The following is a 5,000-nucleotide window of genomic DNA, read 5'->3' on the forward strand; positions in this document are numbered from 1 at the left end:
GGTCATTTAGTCCATTAATTCAGAAGTCAGTCTATCAACTAATTTTCTATACTTAGCTCGGTTCTCGTGTTTTTCCATCCTTACAGTAAATAGCCTTCAGGATACTGAGTTAACGAGAGATCAAGGTTAAATGCCATTCCAAAATAATCCTGCTTCCAGTAGGTGCTGGGGAGGGATCTTGGGCCATTCGCTGCCCTTCAGAAGGACTGAATCTCAGCACTGTATTAATGATAATTAGAGAGCCATGATGTGTAATCTTTTTCTTGCAGCCAGGAAGGATATAATTCTTCGAAATATATTAAGAACACCACTTGTACTGTCGCAGAGTTTCCGAATGCATACGCAGACAGTGCCAATAAAAAAAAAAAAAAAAAAAAAAAAAAAACATTATTGATGAATAAATGAATAATAATAAAAACAAGCCATCTTACAAAGCCAGTAAAGGTAACATATACAGTACAGAGTTCTGTTGATTACTGAAGAATTACTGAATCTATTTATATCAAAGGTGTAAAGTCTTCTTTAAAATACCAGGGAGAAGGTTGCAATAGGATTTTAAAAGTTTTAAGACGTTGAATTTTACGCCCCTTTTTATCTGTTAATCTGTTTATATTTATCTTTTACTACTAACAAATAAGGTATGTTATTATTTTTACTGCTGATATCCTATTTTTGCTGAATATTTTATTTGACAGAAAATATGTATATTTTCATATTCTGACAATAATGTTTTAACATTTGGTGATATTTATCTCCGACAAGGAGTTATTACTATCGAATCGATTTATTTATTTGTCTGTGCCTGTGGATATTTGTCTGTGGACAGGATTACGTCAAAATTACCAAACCGATTTTTCTGTAATTTTTACCAAAGATAGACCTTAGTTCATCGGTGAAATATTGAAGATGATCCGGATCTGAAAATGGATTCAAGATCCAAGATGTATTTTTCGTGTGTCTGTGGACAGGATTACGACAAAACTACGCCACGGATTTGCTGAAATTTAATAGACCTTATGTCATTGGCAACCCCATGAAATTTTGGAGATGATTTTTCGTTTGTTTGTGGACAGGATTGCGTCAAAATTACTCGACGGATTTTGACAAAAGTTTTACCACATTTAGATTTTAGGTCATGGATGACCCCATTAAGTTTTGTAGATGATCCAAATATGAATCCAGAACTAGATTTTCATTAGTATTTTTCGCCATTTCAAAGATAATGTCACAACGAATTGATGGATTTTGACGAAATTTCCACCACAGATAGATCTTAAGCCATGGATGACATCAATAACCTTTGGCTGAGGTCAGAAATCTCTGATTGCTATTGTTAGGATTTGCTGATGGGCTGTACATTGTTTCTTGAATTTTGTTAGACACCAACTTTTTTAGATCGGCAGTTAATCTTTTTACTCTCGACTCTAGCCAAAAACGTTTGCTTTGTTATACGTGAATGGTATTTTACCTGACAATTTTATTATATTTCTGGATAGTCCTATTATCATTTGTGTAAAATATCTTAATCAAGATGACATGCAAAGCTCGCTATTCCTTTGCAATGAGCTTAGATGATAGCACATGATGTGGTGTTCCTTCAAAGGCACACTTCCAGACTCGCATGGACAAGTTGACGTATGCAGAAGCAGATGCTTTTCCCAACAAATGTTACACACTGTTGATCCTTGTGTGTACATTACCATTCATGTCAGCCGATGCTGAAAAATAGTTTTCAGTCATGAGATTGTTGAAGACATACCTCAGGAATAGAATGACCGACCGTCGACTCTCTTATGAAAATCCACTACAAGGTCGAACTAGAATTAACGGATATTGCTGATGAGTTCCTCAAAGCATAATCTATGAAACTCTTGAACCGCACGCTACTGTCAGAAGTATAGCCCGAAAGACTAAAGTAATGAATGAAAAAATTATTTCAAAAATGGCTAGTTTCTATCTTCTAAAGAACTTCGAACCAAGATGTGAAGAGTCCAACAGGAAACTATTTGTTTACAAGTGTAAGTTTGCGCGTGCTTAAAAGAAAAGATAATATTACAGTATTGAAAATAATTCAAAAAAGATAAAATCTACGTAAAGTTCAATGCATAAAAATAGAGAATCATTATTTTTAAGGTTTTTGCTGTTTAGAAGCGATGACGTAAGATCACGAGAGCAGTGCGAAGGACATTTGCCTTAGTCAGTATATAAAGAGATCCCTGAGTCCTTCTCTCCACAGTTGGCTCTGAGCAACCCACCATGATATCTAAGGTAAGAAGACACATTTTCTATATATTTTTTTACATTTTGCTTTAAGTACATTGAGGTTATCCTTCTCTCCAAATAATGTAATATGATATTACAAAGATTTAATAAAGCATAAAATTTATCAAAACCAAATATTGATTTATACTTAGGAAACAATGTTTAACTAGATCTTCAACATAAAATAAAAATGTAATTCTGCATTTACCATTGTTTGTATATATGTAATAATATGTCGTATAATGTAGTCACCATTTTCTTTTTAATCTGGATCGCACGAGTTTTGAAATATGAATTAGTACTAAATCATATTATTAGATTTTTTATTTTGCACATTGTGTATACTGTGATTTTCTTCTGGAGGTTTATTTTCTAATCAAAATGAATACGAATATAGAAATAAGTAGCAGATTGCTTAAAAATAATTCAGATGCTTATTTAAATGGTGTCATAGTTTTATTTTTGATATGGACCAATTATATTATCACACTTTATTTCATCTTTACTAAATTAGCCTTTTTACTTGGAATTATCATGACATTTTTCAATTTTTTGTTTTTCAGATAATTCTTGCCACCTTTGCTGTGGTCCTTCTTGGGATGGTTGCAGCTGATCCTGTAGCTGATCCTGAACCAGGTCACTTTGGAGGCGGACTCCACCGTGGTTTTGGTGGCCACTTCGGTGGATTTGGTGGCCATTTCGGTGGACGTGGATTTTGACATGGATTCGGTGGTGGCTATGGAGGATACCGTGGAAAAAGGAGCCCTGTAGCTGAGCCTGAAGCCAACCCTGAGGCTCTTGCCGACCCAGAACCTGAAGCAGATCCTGGTCACTTTGGAGGAATCCACCGTGGATTCTCTGGATTTGGTGGCCATCATGGAGGTAGCTTTGGAGGATTCGGAGGTTTCGGTGGACACAGGGGCTTTGGAGGTCATTTTGGAGGAGGCAGATTTTATGGTTAAGAGAAAAGAGATAGTTTTCTAGTTTTCTTCTTGAAAGTAAATAAATGAGAGTATTCTCAAAATATGTATTTCACTTTTATTAACCACATTAATCAATATGAATCATGTATTCGTGATAAATCTTCCTGTACAATTATTAGAAATGATAATAATAAATTTCTAATACTATTGTCTCACCATGCAAAGAATATTGCAAAAGGAAAAGCATCATCTATTTTCAATTAAAAGCATTTGAAGTAAATCAGTTTTTTTCTCTGAGTATTTCAACTGAAATTCAAAGTGACTGCCCTTTACTTACATTCTTTATTAGGTAATCAACGAATATTTAAAAGTTATATTAGTTTATTAATCACTAACTTCATGATAGAGAAATTGAAAATAGTCTCCTATTTTCACATAAAGAGAGGAGCAATAACAACTGGTACTCCTGCATGAGTATTATTCAAATTGTGAATGTTTACTGTACATCATACCTGAATTCTTGCACAAAGGATTCTTTTTTTTATGCAGGCAATTTTTTCCTCCTACTTTGAAAGGTTTCGATTCCAGTGCAGTGACGTCGGTGGTACCTTGGAACTTTTGTTCCCTTGTCCTGGTATATTCACGATGTCTTGACCATATAAAACAGCGCTAAAGGTATTCAGAGTTTCATTTCGGATACTACGAGGAATGAGAAGTACAAAAGAGTACTAAGTGCTATTCTACAATTTGGTTAGTATTAGGAATTAAACCACACTATAATTACAGTAAGGATACGTGGATACTATTCGATATAATCCTATTTAGGATTTATCATGAAGTTGAATGTTACCACTAAATGTGGATGCCTTGGAGCAAATAGCTAAAGTTGACAGAAATTATTAATATTGCGAGCTTAACTAGTCCACCACGATCAACCACAAAGACTTAAAAAACTATAGATGAAACAGTAAATAAATAAAAAAGATGAATCAAGAAACAGGGGAATATAGGCATTCATAAACATCAAAAGAAACAAGAAGAGCTCCGCTAATGATACATGTAGCTTTAAAGTTCTATTAATATCAGTTATATTGTCTTCTGCCAATACAACTTTGTAAGCTAATAAAAGTATATTACATGAACCGGTTTGAGGTAATATGTAACATGTGAAGGACAGCTATTAGTATGAAACTCACTAGAACACCAGCAAACCTATCATGAAATTAATTCGTTTAGGATTCCTGTGATAGAAAATTATCATTTAACAAAAGTTTCCGACGCTGAAAAGTATTTTCAAGAAATTTCTCGTAATCCAGAACTCATTTTTCGAGACCTTTTATGATGATTAACCCGTAACACTGGAATTTCTGAAAAGATTTTCTTGATTCTCATACTCTAACCACTCATTGCTGAGGTATGATGTCTCTATCGTTATATCCTTAGATCTATCTATCTATTTATTTATCTCTCTCTCTATCTATCTATATATATATCTATCTATCTAGGTGCCATGTCTTCGACGTGGGCAGTCAATTGCCTCAACCTGGACCTGTCTCTACCTCTCTATAAATTGTCCAAATGTTACATTCTCATTTACATCCTCCAGTAAGCTGTCGAGAAACCTTTTCATTAGCCGACCTCTTGGTCTTTTCCCCTCTATCTTTCCCGTAAGACAAAAAAGTTCGATCTTGTTCCTTCTTATTAAATGTCCCCTAAATTCCATCTTGCTCCTCCTTACCACTTTTAGAAGTAATCTCTCTTGATTCCGTCTTCTCAATACCTCCTCATTTGCTACTCCCTCGGTCCATGAGATCT

General features: G+C 34.4%; 1 pseudogene; it reads left to right on the forward strand.

Moving 5' to 3' along the window:
- The first annotated feature begins 2,256 nt into the window (after positions 1-2,256).
- LOC137644551 (acanthoscurrin-1-like) overlaps positions 2,257-5,000 on the forward strand; it is a 12,616-nt pseudogene continuing 9,872 nt past the window's right edge.

The sequence above is a fragment of the Palaemon carinicauda genome, chromosome 7, assembly GCF_036898095.1.
Source record: "Palaemon carinicauda isolate YSFRI2023 chromosome 7, ASM3689809v2, whole genome shotgun sequence".
Lineage (NCBI taxonomy): Eukaryota > Metazoa > Arthropoda > Malacostraca > Decapoda > Palaemonidae > Palaemon > Palaemon carinicauda.